The sequence below is a fragment of the Fringilla coelebs genome (genome assembly GCF_963513975.1).
Source record: "Fringilla coelebs genome assembly, chromosome: 3".
In the NCBI taxonomy this organism is placed as follows: Eukaryota; Metazoa; Chordata; class Aves; order Passeriformes; family Fringillidae; genus Fringilla; species Fringilla coelebs.
The window spans coordinates 2600730-2618310 of record NC_140030.1 but is presented as its reverse complement, the minus strand read 5'-3'; the positions used below and the strand labels follow the sequence as shown (position 1 = coordinate 2618310).

At 48.0% G+C, this 17581-nt stretch overlaps 1 protein-coding gene across 2 annotated transcripts in view; it reads right to left on the bottom strand.

Annotated features, from left to right (window-relative positions):
- EXTL3 (exostosin like glycosyltransferase 3) overlaps positions 1-17581 on the bottom strand; it is a 119812-nt gene that overhangs the window by 54776 nt on the left and 47455 nt on the right. The window lies entirely within an intron of this gene.

Genomic DNA, 17581 nt, shown 5'->3' with positions numbered 1-17581 from the left:
CATACAATAAATGCCACTTTATGATTAAAGTGAAAGTCCTTGTCTAATAAATACTATATAATTAATATGATGTAAAAATTCCAGCATATATTAATATTTTATTCTGATCACTGTCATTAAAGCAATAACAGCACCCCAGCAGAGGCTCACCCCAAAAAACAGTGTGATTTCTCTCTACTCTCCACCAGAGAAGAGGTGGCAAGCCTCTGTTCTAACTTCATTTTATATTTTATTAGTTTTTACAAGCCAGCTATGCTAAAGGGTTGCACCAGTAATTTAAACTGCAGCTGTCAGCAGAAGTGAAGGACATTGTGGGATACATTTTATTCCAGCTCTTTTATTGCCTGGCTCCTTGGAGTGATTCAAGCAGCTTAAGGATTTTAGAGGCACTGTCACAACAGTTTCTGGCCCATCTCAAGCTGCTATTTGAACAAAAAAAAAAAAAAGTACCCAAAACCTCCAACTTTCAAAGAAGTGGCTGGACCAGCAGAAGCTGTTCAAGACTCAGCAACTCCTGAATGCCACCAAATTGTTCCCTCACGGGGACAGTCACTTTCTGCATTGTTATTCCCACTTGGCAGAAGGGGAGGGGGATCCATAAAACAATAAAACAGGGGGAAATGCTGATTTCTGCAGCTCTGCCAAACCCCAGGAACACACAGAAACACCTCGTGACTGAGCCAGCAGGAGCCAGCAGCGCTCTGTCACATCTGCTGGGACACAGCAAGGCAGGTGACAAGCTGGGGCCAGGAGCACAACAAGGCTGGTACAGACCCAATCCAGGAAAGCCCCCAGGAGTGCTGGCCAGAGGAGAAATGATTTGAAGATTCCTGAGCCAGCAGGTACCTGTCCCAGCAGCACCCCAGGGCTCTGCTGGACTCTTCCCTACGGATGATCAACAAAGCAAATTAATTCCTTGAACTCTGGGACCAGCCTCACCACCCCAGGCTGGTGGGAAATGCTGGTTTTCATCCCCATTCATTGTTTTGCCATGAATCCACCCATGCCCATCCTTGTGAAATCTCTCCTTTGACAGAAAGATCTGTTGCTGCTTTGAGAAGTGATCTTTTGGATGTCTTTCTGCTCTGCTGGTTTGTGTTGTCCCCACAAAAGGCGAGCAGGGAAGTTCCTGTCACTTCAACATCTCCTTTATACAAGCTGGAGTGAAAACCCTCCCCAGCTCGTGGGATTTCTTTGTTCCTGAATGCCATGGAGTGGTGTAAAGCTGGGATTTTTTAAGCCCAGGTTTTGCTCCCAGAGGGGAGCACAGCTGAGGTTTGGGACATGAGGGGCTGCTCTGCTCACTCGCTCGTCCAGGCTGGAGCCAGCCATGGTGGCCTCAGGCAGCTGCCACTGATCCAGAAGTTGGCACAACCAGGAATTCAACGTCCAAGGCAAGTCAGACGTGGCCTGGGTGTTTGGGCAGGTGAGAGAGCTCAGGAACATGAAAATGGCTGGGCTGGCTTACACTGCTGGATTTGGGCAGAGAACAGGCCCAAAACAGGACCACAGCAGCCCATACCAAAACCACAGAGCTCCTTCTTCCCCTTTTTCCCAGAGCCTGACAATGGTACTGAAAACCAGCCCAGGCCAGAGGAGAAGCTTGGATTTGTTTGCCTCTTTTTTTTTTTTCTTCTCTTCAATAATTGTTTATCAACATCAGGTGATGATGCAACAGCATCCCAGATTAAAACCCTTGTAAAAACCCTCCCCAGCTCGTGGGATTTCTTTGTTCCTGAATGCCATGGAGTGGTGTAAAACTGGGATGTTTTTAAGTCCAGGTTTTGCTCCCAGAGGGGAGCACAGCTGAGGTTTGGGACATGAGGGGCTGCTCTGCTCACTCGCTCGTCCAGGCTGGAGCCAGCCATGGTGGCCTCAGGCAGCTGCCACTGATCCAGAAGTTGGCACAACCAGGAATTCAACGTCCAAGGCAGGTCAGACGTGGCCTGGGTGTTTGGGCAGGTGAGAAAGCTCAGGAACCTGAAAATGGCTGGGCTGGCTTACACCACTGGATTTGGGCAGAGAACAGGCCCAAAACAGGACCACAGCAGCCCATACCAAAACCACAGAGCTCCTTCTTCCCCTTTTTCCCAGAGCCTGACAATGGTCCTGAAAACCAGCCCAGGCCAGAGGAGAAGCTTGGATTTGTTTGCCTCTTTTTTTTTTTTCTCTTCAATGATTGTTTATCAACATCAGGTGATGATGCAACAACATCCCAGATTAGCTGAGCTTGTAAAAACCCTCCCCAGCTCGTGGGATTTCTTTGTTCCTGAATGCCATGGAGTGGTGTAAAGCTGGGATTTTTTAAGTCCAGGTTTTGCTCCCAGAGGGGAGCAGAGCTGAGGTTTGGGACATGAGGGGCTGCTCTGTTCACTCACTCGTTCCCTGGTGGCCTCAGCCAGCTGCCCTGGACACTGCAGGGCTGCAGGGGAGGAACACCCTGCTGCTGAGATGTCTGCTGGCTGCTTGCCTGGCACAGGACTCCATTTCAGACCATCCCAGGAAAACAGGGAAATGTTCCTTTGTGGGAGGGTGGAAGGAACAAGGGCCATTCCTGGTCAAAGCTCTGCAGGGCTTTGAGCAGCAGACGATGGTGGGACTGAGTTTGGTGTCCTCACTGTCCCCAGGGTGCTGAGCTTTCCTGAGGTCCCCATCTCCTACCCATGAAACACACAGGGGTCACCCTATCCCAGCTCCTGGGGTGCTTGCAGAGAGGGAGAGCCAAGGCTGACAATCCTGGAAAGGCTCCCAGGGACCTGCATCCATCCTGACTCAGCACAGAGGGGACACTGCTGGACCCTGCTCACTCTGCCATGGCCAGAGGAGAGAAATCCTCACCCTCACCTGGTCCAGCCTGGCCTTGGGCACTGCCAGGGATCCAGGGGCAGCCACAGCTTCTCTGAGAAACCTGTGCCAGGGCCTGCCCACCCCCACAGCCAAGAATTTCTTCCCAAAATCCCATCCAGCCCTGCCCTCTGGCAGCAGGAAGCCAGCAGGACATCAGATGATGCCACACAAGTTTTGGAGCATGGATCATTCTCAACTGTCCCCTGCTGTGGGTCCCTCTGTGTCCCCCTTCAGCACATGCAGAAATTGTGCCAGGAGAGGCCCATGGTTCCCAGAGCTTCAAATCTATGAGGACAAGCAAAACTTACTTTGCAAAGAAACATCTTTTAAGCAGAGGGAAAGTTGGACTTTGGCATTTTGAAGCGTGGGACATGTTTTAATGTATTAAAAAAAGTTTTTCAGGTCACCTTTGATGCAGAGTTGTCTGGAAGGAGGAGGCTGTCAGATGGTGTCTTAGCAAGGGAATATCTGCTCCCTGGGCACACACTCAGAGCCTTGTGAACCCCCTGTGGCACCTGAATATTCCATGGCTGTGCTCCAAGCCCCACGGACACTCCTTTGATGTGGTGAGCTGCAGCTCCTAAAGGTCTCTGGAGATCACAGGAATCTATGAGATGGGATGAATTGAGTGGATAAGGAGCCTTCCACCCTTTGAAACAGAACTTTGCTGTTGTTATCTTTTCTAAAGAGCATTTTAATTGTTTTTTCAGTTTTTTTTCCATGCCTGATGCAGAGAGCAGCTGTGGAGGGATGCCAAGGAAGGCTCCTCTGCTCCACAGGGAATCCAGCCCTGCTCTTACACACATGGCCCCTTCCTGGCCTCTCCTGCTTGCTGCTCCAACATAAACAAGACCTACATCCTCCTGGAAATTAAAGCCAGCCTCTCAGATATGTAGACAGATCTCCTCCTGCCCTGCAGGAAACAGGGATGGAGAATTTGCAGCCCCAGGTGGCCGGGAGCAATCCCTGTTCATGGGGGAGGGAACAAACAGCACTAAATGGAATCTGGGGATATTTAATGCTCTCAGTTTTATTTTCTGACCTCACCTTGTCACCAGCCAGAGAAATTTGTCCATTTTCCTCTGCTCATCCTCACAGACTTCACCAAAAAGCTTTTTCCTTTACTCTTGGTCACAAAAACATCCCAATCTGCTTCCATCTCACTCTTCCCTGACAATTATCTCCACTTCCTTCCCTATTTTCTCTTCTTTCAAGGCTCTTATCCAGGCTGGATTTTTCTTTCCCTCACCTGCCTGCACCACCATTACTTCTCCCACTGTCAGAGGTGCCACTGCCAATCTAAAAGTTGGTTTCACTAAAAATATTTAAGCTCATTCTCCTGCACTAATGCAGACAAATATTGCAACCTAATACAGAATTATGCCCAGGAAATCATTCCTGGGATGCTCCAACCTGAACTGAAGGCCAACATGATGGAGACAGAGCCACACAAGCCCAGATCCACAGCTCTGGAAAGCATTCCTGGCACTCCCACTCCAAGTGCCATTAAGGAGATGCCAAAGTCCAGCAGATGTTTGGACAACACAAAACATTAAATTGAGCTCTGATATTTAAGAGCAGAAAAATTTCCCAGGCTAATTCAGGCAACGTGTCCCATGAAAATGGCCAAAAAACCATCAGGGTCCACTGACTGCATTTGCTTCTGAATTGTTTATGCACAGAGGCTGCCCAGCACATTAATCCTCCAGAAAAGGACATGTGAAACAGAGCTGGAAATGAAAGAGTGCCTGGGAATCCTGTTATTATGAGTGGGATAACACAGGAGGGGTCTGTGGGGGGAGAAATCCCCACAGGAAAACTCCAGAGAGCCCCTGTTTCCCACAAACAGGGAAATTAAAACCTGTTGTTGCAAGCAGAGAGAAAGTCAAAGATTTTATGATCCCACTGTGAGAAAGGAATTTAAACAGGCTGCTGAAGGATGAACTGTTAGTTTCTTTCATAAACCCGAACAAAACCAAGTGATTTCCCAGAAACAAATTGGGAAATTATCCTCCCTGGCCCCAAGAGTCAAGTCCAAACCTGCCAAGTTTCTCTTGCCTTGTCCTTATCCTGTACCTTCACAGACTTTGCTGGGCTGGGTTCAGACTCAGATCCAAATTTAGGCAGGTTGGAGATGCCCTAAAAGCTGCTGAGTCACCAGAAGGGAAAGGGATTTAAGGTAATAATTGACCTTCAGCTGAGCAGGAGCCTGCCAGCACACAAGGCAGGGTGTAACTCAGGCTGGAAATGCTCCACTGAGAGCTCTGTGTGTTCCCAATCACCCACCCCAGATGCCAAAACTCTCCTTTCATGCCCTCTTGCAGGAGACAAAACTCTCAGCCTTGACCTTTGGATGGCCAAGTGATCACTGAAATCCCAAAGGGACAAAGATTCCCTTTAAAAATCCCTGAATTCCCTCAGCAAGCTGAAGTCTGAAAACCACAGAGAGGAAAAGAAGGAATGCACAGGGATTTCCAGCATGGAAATGAGGGTGGATGAGGAAAACAGGACATTTACCATGGAACTGTTACTCCTAACGTTTATCAACAAGGAGTAACAAGACAAAAGACAATATTTCAGTTGGGTATTAGGAATAATTTCTTCCCCAAAAGAGTTGTCCAGCCCTGGCACAGATGCCCAGGGCAGTGGTGGAGCCCCCATCCCTGCAGGGATTTAGATGCTGTGTGGATGTGACACTTTGGGACAAGGATCAGGGGTGGCTTTGGCAGAGCTGAACTCAATAATCTCAGTTAGAGAAGTCTTCCAACCTAAATGATTCCATGATTAGGACTTAAATTTTGAGAGGAAAGAAATAATTTTTCCCCCTTATCTAACTCAGAAAAACTTTATGAAAGAAATCACTTTGCACACACTTCAGAGGCTCAAGACATTCACGGACCTTCAAATTAAGGTTCTTGGTGTTCCTTTTCACCTGACCCAACAGCTGGGGATTTCACAAATCCTTTTCACCTTAAACCATTTGAGTGGCACAGAGAATTACCATGAAGTCAGGGCTGCTCAGCAGGGGTAAATGAACTGCTGCAAAGAAGAACTCGAGGCACATCAGAATCTGTCTTGGCACAGCTCTTCCTTCTCCAGCAGGAAGAACACAGAAGTGGCAACAATCCCCTTCCAGAAAATTGTCCTAAGCTCCCAGCCCACTGCCAAAACCCATTTGAAAGGAACTGATCCAAGCAAGAACTTCCAGGATTTTATGGTGCAAAGCCACCCTCTGTTCCATGACAGCATTTTGCTTTCACAGCAGAACGGTTGCCTTGAGATTTTGTCTTCAAGAAAAGCAATGGAAACTTCCTTTGCTCGCTGCCACCAAACTGGTGTCACCCTCTCTGGATATCTCAGCATTCCCACAAGTAAAGAAAAAGCAAGTTCAACCTCCAAAGATAAATTCAGAGGCAGTAAATCCATCCCTTCCTGGGAGTTTGCTCCAGTGATTCACCCCAGCCCGTGTCTACCTTTCAATGTCACCTTCCAAGCAGCTTCTCCCCACCCTCTCCCCAGAGAAGGGATTCAAGTTTTGGTCTCCCTCCTGACCCATGAGCACAGTGGGAGAGTTTAAAAGTTCAATTCTAGATATTTTCACCCTGATCCAAAAGCTGCCCGTCCTGCAGGATCTCCAGCTTTTCCCACATCTATTTTAACACACGGATATCAGAGCTAAATAAGCTGCTTGAACGGTATTTTCAGAAATTCAGTTTTTGGAGTAAAAACACCCTTTGTTCCTATTTCCCAGCTCACATGTCCACAGATGGCATTAAACACTTGTTATTTGGGGAACTGAATCACATTTGGCTGCTCAGTCCAACCACAAGAACCTTTGCAGAGCAGCTGTTCCTGGAGGGCTGAGCCCTCTGCCCCAGGCACAGCCCACCCTGCTCACTCCATCCTCCAGTTCAAAAATCAGCTGCATTGCTCCAAGTCATTTTTCATATTCTTGGAACAACTTATTACTCCACTGGTGTTGTGAACTCCACAGATTTTCTTATTCTCTGTACTTGACAAAAATCACAAGGGCCAGGATGCAGCTACTCCTAAGAACTCCCATGATCACATTTACAGCTTTATCACAGCTTTCCCGTGACTTTTATTTCCTATCCTGATGAAAAAAGAGCAGAGACAGGGGCTCACAGGATCTTCATGACAGCTCTGATGCTGCCTGGTCACACCAAGATGGATTTGTTCAGAGCAGCTCACAGAGAACCCACTCCTCCCCTATAAGCACAAATTTGACACTCAATTTCTTTTCACTGCAGACAAGAGAAAATTGATTAAGCACAAGAAGTGGTCCTTAAGATTTGCTTATCTGCTCTCTATCAAACAAAAATAACCTGAAAAAGTGGCAAATCTGAGTGTTTGCCCAGCAGATAAGGCAAATCATCCTTCAGTGAGTGTCACATTTTCCTCCTGTGACCTGGAATTCCTGCAGGCTTTTGTCACCACAGGAAGGATGGGTGGTGCCACCAGCAGTGGTGTTTAATTCTGTACCTTCAACAGGTGCAAAACTTTTATTAGGAGGCTGTGAAGTCCAGAGCTCTGCTTGTTTTGCCACAAGCTCCATCTCAAAGTCAAGCAGGTTGTTTGCTGGTTTGGTTTATACACAGGAGCATCTCCTGCACGAATTCCTGCTGGGTTAACTGAGCATGGGGGACATGTGTGATCATCTCAGCCATTGTGCCAGGAAAAATTTCCTGTATCATGAAGACAGGTCCAAAACACTCTGTAATGCCTCACCATGTTTATCTTTCTTAGAGGTCACCACGACCTCCACCAAAAGAAAAAGAAAAAGAAAGATTTTTATCCCCACTAGCTCCCATGAGGCTCCAAGCCAAGAGCCCAATGCACCATCCCACCTCCAGCCTGGATTCCTACAGAAAAACAATTTGTACATCTGTGTTTCCTAAAATCTTCTGAAGCTGTTTCCATCCAAATTTGGCTCTTAAAGCACCAACACTGTCCTTCCACAAGGACAGGAGCCTCAGAGGACGGGCAAGGACCAGCTGCTTCTGCTCATGAGGGGATGCCTCAGGTTTTAATATATCACAGAAGGGTTTGGGTTGAAAGGGACCCAAAAGCTCAGCCAGTTCCACCCCCTGGCATGAGCAGAGACACTTTCCACTATCCCAGGTTGCTCCAAACCCAATCCTTAAACACTTCCACATTTACATACAGGGATATTTCATCATCATCCTCACCACCACACACCTATATTTATACATATGGATTTTCACATACAGGCACACACACAGAGAGGACAGGTCCCACTGAATTCCATCATCCCTGCAAAACTAAATCCAGGCTGTTCAAAACCAGTACTCTGGGAAGAATATTTCTGAAGAGATTGTTCCCAGCAGCTTGCCCAAAATGACACAGTCCATGGGAACAGTGAGGACAGGATCCAACCCAAGGGTGGTATTCAGTGATGATTAAGAAATACAGTTTTTCTCCCTCCTCTCCCTCTTAATTCCCTGCCCTTATTCCCTCAGTGTTTTCAAACTGGCCCAGCTTTGGTGGATTTTTATGGGAACTGCAAATGAGTTATTTGCCAAATATCCAATCATTGCTCCCAAGTGCAGAGGCACCGTGACTTGAATTGGTCACCCTGCCTTTATTTGTATTTATTTTTAATTGTAAGGAAATGTATTTTCTCAGTCTCATCCTCCAAAACAGCTGAACAGTTTGCATTACAATCTTCCCAAAAAAGCACCAGCAAGCCACTAGTTGGAATGTTCTACCTGGAGTTTGTCATGATATGAACAATTGAAAACAGGATTTTCAAACGCAGAAAAAGCTTAGGAATGCCACCATTCCCCTCTCCCAGATTAAGAACATCCATCAATCCCCTCACAGGGCTCCTCACCCACCCTCCTCTGCTGCTTTGCTTTGCTGCAATACCCAATTTTGGCTGCCTGCTCCTTTGGAAAAGACCTCAACAGTTTATTTGTCTGTAAAATACACATCAGTGATGCTTTGCACCCAAAACCATCATGAAGGTATTGGTTTCACACAGCCACACCAACAACTCTTTAAAAATTCCCTTTGGATGCCCATGCACAGGCCACCAGCAGGATTTCTGAGCAGGCAGAACATGAATGTGTGTTGTGATACATTATTCCCATTTCCATAATCAGGATTTCACGTTACTCAAAAGCAATTTGGTGCTTGGTTTGGTGGTTTGTTTTTTTTTTTTAAGTCTCCAGCAAACCTTGAAGCTGGGGATGAAGAAGAGGAAGGGCAGGTCAAACACGGCCAGACATTATTTTTCCATGATCCTCACCCAATTCTATTTCTCCACAAAATAAAAATCCCTCTCACAAAAATCAGATGGCACCATAACCGAGCCCACCATGAAAAACAAGGAATCAGAAGGGGAAGGGATGGGGCAGGATGCTGATACATCTGAAGCTGCCACTCCTGCCTCAGCTCATTATTTGAGGCAGCCTGGGCTCCCCATGAGGTCCCAGGGAGCACTAATGACTTAATCAAGGGACCTCCCTGGGGCTGAGGGAGATGCTCATGAACAACAGCATCAAATCAAAGCCTGGGAAATCAGTGGCGCCCCGTGGAAAATTGATGGGATCAGCTGGTAAATCCTTAAGCTGGTACGTGGTGCCTCGCTCCTGCCTCGTACCAAAAAACTGCCCTGACTAGAGCTGGAGGCACAAGGAATGCTAAAAAGCCAAAAGTGGGAAGCTGGGTTCCAGAAGTCTGCAGGAAACTGATCCACACCTTTGGATAGCTCCACGAGGGACAGGACCCAGGGAATGGGGCGAGGACAGGACACAAGGCAGGGTTAGATGGGATATTGGGAAGGAATTCCTGGCTGAGAGGGTGGGGAGGCCCTGGCACAGGGAATGGCTTCCCACAGACTCAGGGCAGGGTTAGGTGGGATATTCTTGGCTGTGAGGGTGGGGAGACCCTGGCACAGGGTGCTCAGAGAAGCTGTGGCTGCCCCTGGATCCCTGGAAGTGTCCAAGGCCAGGCTGGACAGGGCTTGGATCAACCTGAGATGACCTCTCAAGTCCCTTCCAACCCAAACCATTTTGGGATTCCACGTTTCTAAGGCAGGAGTATTTGTGCACATCCACAGGATTTCCAAAGTTAAAGGCACATTTTTTGAGTAATCTCATTTTCAAGCCAAACCGGACAGCAACTTTACAGTCACCAAGCTCCTCGTGCACACTCAGTGCTGCAAAATCTGCAGTGACTTCAAATTCTTCACTATTAACATATTCTCCATATTAATCTTCCCCAAATGATCCATACTGGGAATTTATGTATGACTCAGTATTAAAATCCACTGTAACTGTGTCTCTGAGCATGTCATGGAGCTTAAATACAGGCGAGCAGAGGGCATTAAGAGGCTGCTGAGAATCATTTTCTAGTACATTGGAAAGGACAAACTGTTTTTATGAGTGTGTGTTTTACAGTCTGTTTTTTCAAATTACATCTAAGATAGTTCCCAGATGGAAGTTGTATCATTCCCATTTCAATCTAAGGAATATTTTATTTTAAAAAATTAGAAATTAAATAAAAAGAGGTGAAACTTCAGGAAATCTGTGTCCACTGAAAGGTCAATAGTGTCTTGTGCTGCTCAGAGGACTCAGAGACTCATGGCTAAAAGAAACCTTGAGACTTTTTTCTGAGCAAAGATTCAAATAATAAGGAAACAGTCCTAAAACAGTAGCATCAAAGTTTGTCCTTAATTCCACAATGAGTGCATCAGACTGTGGCAAATACCTTTACAAAGCTCCAGGCATCCACGAGGCAGCTGGAGAGAAAAAAGGATTCCCTTGCCCACCATGTTCTCATCCAAGCAGCTCTCCTTCTGCAAATCAATATTTTCCATTCTTTTTAAGTATCCCATACAGCTGTGACACGGCTCTAACACTCCTCCCAACACACAGCACCCCCAAAACTGGAACTCAGCTTTTAATGAGCATCAGCAGCTGATGGTCCAGCTCATCTCTGATTCCAGTGCTGGAGAGGTGATGCAGATCCCTCTGGTTTTGCCAAGCAAATGAATGCTTGGAAAAGCAGAGAGCAGGAGAAGAAATCAGGATGCTTGGAGCTGTAGATGAGGGCAAAAGTGCAATCAGCCCCTGGCTTGATTTACAGGTATTATAATACAAATACCCTCAGGTATTTGTATTATAGGAGGGGTTTGATTACAGGACCCCAGGGATGGAAAAAGCAACTCCCTTGGCAACTTCCAGCCTGGCTGCTAAAGGACAGGAAGGAACAGGAGGGGAATCATTACAAACACAATGCAGAAGGAATAACTCCTGTGCCCTACACACTGAGCATGGTTTGGGCTCACTCTCCCTCCAGTCAGGATGGCCACAGGCCTCTCCCAAACACCTCCTGGGTGTCCTGGCCATATCCCAGTCATGGCCATCCATGGCTTGACAGCAGCCCAGCACTCCTCAGCACGTCACCCTCCAGCCCTCTGCCAGAGCCAGATCCCCAGGGATGACCAGGGAACAGAGTGAAACAAACAGATGTGCTCAGAAAGAAAGGAACTAAAAGCAGATTCACACTTCCTTCACTCTCATTTCCCGTCTGTGGACCTGATCTCCGACCTGCTAATGCTGTCCTTACTCCAGCTTCTAGCTCCTACCCCAATCTTCCTAAATTCCACATCCATCATAGAATCATGGAATATCCAAGGCTGGACCATGAGGATCTCAATCCAACCTCTGGCCCTGCACAGACACCCCAACCATCCCACCCTGTGCATCCCTGAGAGGGTTGTCCAAAGGCTCCTGGAGTTCTGGCAGCTTCTGGGCTGTTCCCATTCCCTGGGGAGCTGTTTCAGTGCCCTTACACCCTCTGGGGGAAGAACCTTTTCCCAATATCCAACCTAAACCTTCCTGGCACAGCTCCAGCCACTCCCTGTGTCCTGTCCTGCTCACAGAGAGATCAGGGCTGCCCCACTGTTGCCCCTCAGGAGGAATTATCCAGCCACCCTCCCTTCTTTCTGATGTCCTCCCACCCACACCAAATCCCAACTGACATTACAAATTCTGCTGAGCACAGAGATCCCATTACAGCAAATTACCAAAATGTTGCTCAGCTTTGCAGCTTAGAGAGGATCAAGTTATGCCCCAGCTCACTCCTGTCAGCACCAGCAGGAAAGCTCCACTCTGCCTCACGAGGGACAAAACCATTCTGGACAAACCAGAGAGCTGGGAGAGAAGAGTTTTGAGGGAAAATGATCTCATAACTGGGTAGAAATAGTGCTGTCAGCAGCAGGCAGACACACCATGCCAGAAGGAGTTATCCCTTCTCCAAAGAGTTTTAGGCAGCACAGTCAGGAGTGGCAGCACCAGTTTATTCCACGCTTGCTCCCTCCTAAAATCAATTTTCCAGCCACACATCCATAGTTCATCTGGCAAGTGGCCGTGTCCTTGCTGTATTCACAGTTCTGACTCCCCTCAGTCGGAGCAGGGAGCTCTCCTGGAGCTGGGATTAAACACAGACATCTCTGAGCAGGGATCTTTCCCCTCTGCATGTCACCAGTGCCACTCTTTGCTACCAGAATCACTGAACAGCCTCTTGAAACCCCAGCCTCACGTGAGGTTCCGACAGCAACCACAGCACAAAGAGCAGGTTTCCATATTCATTTCTGTTCCCTGGAAACCCTAGGACACAACAAGAGCAGAATAATAATACCAATTACTGATATTTGATGCAGTCATTTCAGAGCCAATTAACATAATGAACCTCCATCTCTTTCAGATAAGCAATCTCAGAGCACTCCAGCTAAAGGTGAGGGGCTGAAGCACAGAACAAGAATGTTAAACAGAGATTACAGAAATTGAATTGGGAAAGATTTCCACACAGTTCTTCCTCCAAAAATCCACCTCCCAGCCCCTCTCTGCCTCCACACACACACACCAAGGAGGTGTGTAGTATTTTTTATCTGTGTTTTGATAGGACACTGAGGGATTAGAGCAGGAAGCTTTTTATGACAAAGCTCCTGAGCCCACCCGAGCCTGGCAGCCAAGAGTTTGGAGGAAAAGAAGGAAAGGAAAAATGAGCAAGTTCTGGTGGGAAGCAGCACATTCCACCTGCTGCATGACAGAGAAATTCCCTGCACCAGAGAACAGATCCCCCCCTCTCACAGGGACCATAGCTGGAGCCACGTGTGCTGTTTGCTGCTTGCTGTGTCCTCTGCAAAATGTGGCCACAGAGAATACAAAGGACCCACACTTGACACAGATTTGTGAAACTTTATACCATTGCAGAATGGTCTGGGTTGAAGGGACATGAAAGATCATCTTGTCAAAAACTCTTAAAAAAATCAATTCCCTGCCATGGGCAGGGACACCCTCCACTATCCCAGGCTGCTCCAAGCCCTGTCCAGCCTGGCCTTGGACACTTCCAGGGATCCTGGGACAGCCACAGCTTCTCTGGGCAACCTCTGCCAGGGCCCCCCCCATCCTCCCAGCCAACAATTCCTTCCCAATATCCCATCCATCCCTGCCCTCTGGCAGTGTGCAGCCATTCCCTGTGTCCTGTCCCTCCATCCCTTGTCCCCAGTCCCTCTCCAGCTCTCCTGGAGCCCCTTTAGGTGCTGGAAGAGGCTCTGAGCTCTCCCTGGATCCTTCTCTTCTCCAAGTGAGCACCCCCAGGTCTCCCAGCCTGGCTCCAGAGCAGAGGGGCTGCAGCCCTTGGAGCAGCTCCATGGCCCCCTCTGGACCCACTCTAACAGATCCACCTCCTTCTTGTGCCAAGCATTGCAGTTCTGGAGGAAGAAAAACATCCCACTAACATTTAGCACAGTAACTGGGTAAAGAGCTTATTCCTGACTTTCCCTGAACATAAATCTTTCTGCTCAATCAGAATTTGTGGGGTGAACATGAGAATTCACCATGAATGTGGGACAGAACTGCACTGAGCAGGTCAGTGGGTGCTGGAGCTGTCCAAGCCTTTCCATTCTGGATAGTCTGGATTTTTCCAGCCAGGCATGGAGCTCAGAGAGCCCCAGCAGCCCAGCCCGAGCTCCCTGTGCCATGGGAAGGGCACCAGTGTGAGAACAGGCTGATAAAGCCACACCACAGTCATGTGGATTTCCTGCTTTTGAAGCTGCCAGAACAGTTTCAGTATTTTATTTCTCTTCTTAGAAATTAACTAAAAGTGTGGGTACAGCACAAGAGAAGGAAGTAAAAAAACATAGGAGAAAAAAAGAGAATGAAATGAGGATGTATGGCCTCTGCCCACAAACTGAACGTGTCTCCTCATCCCCCATTCCTCCTCCAGGACACTTCCCTCCTTTGTTTCCATCTCCACCACAATCCTCATTCCATTTCTGAGTTCCTACACATTTGTCCTTCTCTGTCTCCTCACAGAAGTGCTCCAGGAAATCATTAGGATTTCTTCCTAAACTTTGTGTAGAGTCACCCCAGAATGCTGATCCCTGCTGAAGCACTGCACAAGAGACCCACAATACCCACAAATCCCAGGCAGCCCAACAAGAAACGTGAAAGATCCAAAACACTGTCTGGGCTTTACCCAGACACTTGAGAGGCACAACCTGCCCAGGGGAGGGGGCTGGAACTACATCTTTAAGGACACTGAAAACCCAAATCCTGTGTTTCTGTGATTTCTACTCTTGGGCAGAACAGTTCCATCATATTTGATAACCATAAATCTGGCAGTTCCTCAAAAAAACACAAACTGTAGACACACAAAATGTCAGTCTAACCTTGTGAAATGAAGAGAGTTTAATGCACTACAGCTCATGCTCTGTCACATGGAACCAAAAAATCTAGCCCTTGATCCAGAAGAGGACAAGGACCAAGGAGGGGTTTCAATGAAGATCAAATTAACAAATGGATGAAAATCACATGAGGTTTGATTTTCAGACAAGGTCACAGCAGCACAATCTGAGTGCTGGAATGGCCACAGCCACGCTTTGGGTTAAGCTGTGGCTGCCCCACCCCTGGAAGTGTCCCAGGCCAGGCTGGAGCAACCTGGGATAGTGGAAGGTGTCCCTGCTCATGGCAGGGGGTGGAATGGGATGAGCTTTAAAGTCCTTCCAACCCAAACCATCTGGGATTCTGAGCTCAGTCATCACCTCCAAGCTGTCACATCAAACAGCAAAAGGAGTTTTGATGTTTATTTGGCTACAGACTAACGAGGAGCCAGGCTGAACATGCCCAGGGCTCTTGGTCACTGCCTTGGTGTACGACCAGAAGCAACAATTACCAGAACTTGAAGGCACTAATTAGGCCAATTAAGGCAAGAAAGAACTAAATGACTTGCCCAGGGCCACAGCAGGCAGTGACCAAGTGGTGTTGAGGAGCCCTGTTCACAGTCCTGTTCCCCAAGCCCTGAGAGGACCCCCACAGACCAATTCAAGGGGAACTGTGGGGTGAGAAAGCTGTGCTGCAGCCAAAACCGACTTCCTCCCCTCTCCCTCCCTCTCTGCCCACAAAGACAAGAGTTTCTGACGACTGATTTCACACAAGATGTACAGCCTGACTTAAACCAGAAAGAAACCAATCACAAATCCCTCACCCCCAGCACCCAGGGCACCCAAATTCTGCTGATGCTCCCTTGTGAGTGAGCAAAGCTCCAAACAGGAGGATAAAATACAACTTCCCACGGGCTGCAGCAGCAGGAAGCACTGCCAGGGATCTCCCAGGCAGGGATCTCCCAGCCCAACCTTGGGAACCCCATGGCTGTGCCAGGTGAGGCTCTCCTGACCACACAGCTTCCTTGGGAAAGGAAGCAAAACAGGATAAAGCTTACAGGGCTCCACTGCCTATGACTCAGGCATGCTGATACTCCAATTACCCTGGAGATGGGAATAACTAATTAATCAGGAGTCATGGGATCAAAGTGAGCAGCTAGATATTTTGGGTTAATTTAATTACTTCACCTCAAAATAATCCCAAAGTTCCAGCAACAAGAGATTCCCTTTACAGCATCCCCCAGTACAGCAATACTCACACTACCTGTATTCCAAGCCCCTCCTGCAGCTCCTGACATCTCCAGCGGTTACAGATTTCCCTGGGAGAGGTTTCTGGCAGCCTCACTGGTTTTCAATGTTAGGATGTAATAAAAAAGGAAATTCATGAATTTTCTGCAGCAATTTGAGGGAGATTTGTGGCCATAGCAACATTACTATAATCTATGCTGCAGGGAACAAAAGCCACTTTGATCACGTTGTTCCCACCCTCCCCACCCCACCCATAAGGCTGGAAAACGCTGCCCAGACACTCCCCAGATGCCCAAATGTCCTCTCCCACTGGCTGCCCCTGACATGAAATCACTGAAAAGGGGACTTAGAGTGACTCTGGAAGGTTGTGCAGGACATTCACCATCCAGACAGACCATCCCAAGCAACCACCCTCCTGTACTGCTTCAGGGATGGGGGACAGTGCCTGCTTTTCCCAATTATCCAGCAAGCAGCAGGGATCCCACAGTTCCCAGTGAGGAGCCTGGGGAAGAGCAGAAGGCATTGACTGTGCTGGTAACAGAAAATAAACAACTCACCCCAGGTTTGTCGCTGTCGGTGCCACGTGGCTGCAGGTCCTGTCCCCTCCCTGTCATTCACTACATTTCCCTACTCTGAAATTCATCCAGAGCATCTTTAGGCTCACACAGTTTCTTGCCATGCCTAGCTGGGAGTCTGAGCTGCACTCAGGCCTGCAGGCACTCCTGTAATGCAAATAAAACAAGGAACCAAGCCACTGAGGAATTAATCCAACGAGCTGCCTGCCTGCTCCCTGTGCCTAGGGCTCCCACAAGGAAGATGCCTCTGGAGAGGCCAGCCTGCCCAGGCAGCTGAAGGCAGAGATTCGTATTAATGCTCTCACTATTTTTAGCTTCACAAATCAGGGAGAGCTGACTTGTGCTTCCTGCCCCCAGCCACAACATCTGGGCTCTTTATGGTCATTCGGGCTCTTTTTCCCACAAGGCAGAGCCTGGAATGTGGCAAGGTGGAGCTCTGGGAGGGGTGGGAGGGGGGGAAGAGGCAGGCAGCAAACTTTCCAAATTAGTGGGGAAAAGCAGAGGGCTGCAGTAATTCCACCGCTGGGATAACTCAGCAGCAGTGATTACAATCTGCCCACTTAATTTGGCCCCGCAGTTTCATTTAGAGGCACAGGAGGAGGAAATTCTTGCACAGCACTTAAGGCAAGGGCCGGGTGTCGAGTGACTGGGGTTTGGTTCCCAGCTGTGCCTCAGACCCTTCTGCACAACCTCAGGGAATTCTGCTCCTGTTCCCTGGCTCGCAGCATTCCTTGGGAATTCACCAGGGAGCTCACGGGTCACAAAGAGCAGCTGAGAGGAGAAATAATAATCAAAAGCTACTTCCCGTCCAGCAGGATGTAAAGAGTCTTACAAATTTGTTTGTAAGGAGAGCAAAAGATGTAAGTACACAAAATTGATTGATTGGCATCTTCCAACCATCCCAGTTTTACAGGAAGGAAAGGGCACGGCCTTGCTCAGCCATTCCCATAACCCCCACGCTACCAGGGAATCTATTTGAGAACATATGTCTTGATAGTCTCAAAAGATCATCTTGGGAGACAGGAAAAATTAATCATCTTGTGCTGGTCTGACTTCAACTGCTTCATAGCTCTGACTGAAATAAAACCCGAGCATGGGAGCAAGAAATGCCAGCAACATACAAAAACTCAAACCGGAAGCATAAAAAATAATTTAAAAAAAAAAAGGCATTGAACACCAACAAGTTAAGCACAAT